Consider the following 567-nt stretch of genomic DNA (forward strand, 5'->3'; position numbering starts at 1 on the left):
CCTCTTACAACCTTCAATTTCTCATCTAGGAACTGAAAGAATTGGGGTAAATGTTTCTTTTTGAAGCTCTGTCTACAGGTACTTTATGATTTCTTTCTTAGGAGTTAACCAAACATTATATTTCATAACTATTTAACATCAGGGCAATGTTTTGAAACAAAATAAAACAATGCAGTAGGCACACAAAAGCCAAGCTGTAGATATTCTACATCTAAGGGGTCCAAGATGGGAGACCCTGACTGAGCTCTCTTCTCTATCAACTTCTTTTTTTCTTTTTTTCTTTTCTCTGTCTCTCTGTCTCTGTGTCTCCCCTCCCTCTCTCAGTGGAAAAAGAAAACATCTGGAAAGGGTCCAGCATGTTCCTCTCCTATGTGCACACCAGAAACCTCTGTATCAAGTCACCTGACAGCCTTTTTTCCCCTCCAGATTAAATAGTTCTTCCAGGTTCCACTTCTCATCTCCTTAAAATATATTTCTCTTTCTTTCTTTCTTTCTTTCTTTCTTTCTTTCTTTCTTTCTTTCTTTCTTTCTTTCTTTCTTTCTTTCTTTCTTTCTTCCTTCCTTCCT

This window comes from Mus caroli, chromosome 10 (genome assembly GCF_900094665.2).
Source record: "Mus caroli chromosome 10, CAROLI_EIJ_v1.1, whole genome shotgun sequence".
Taxonomy (NCBI): domain Eukaryota; kingdom Metazoa; phylum Chordata; class Mammalia; order Rodentia; family Muridae; genus Mus; species Mus caroli.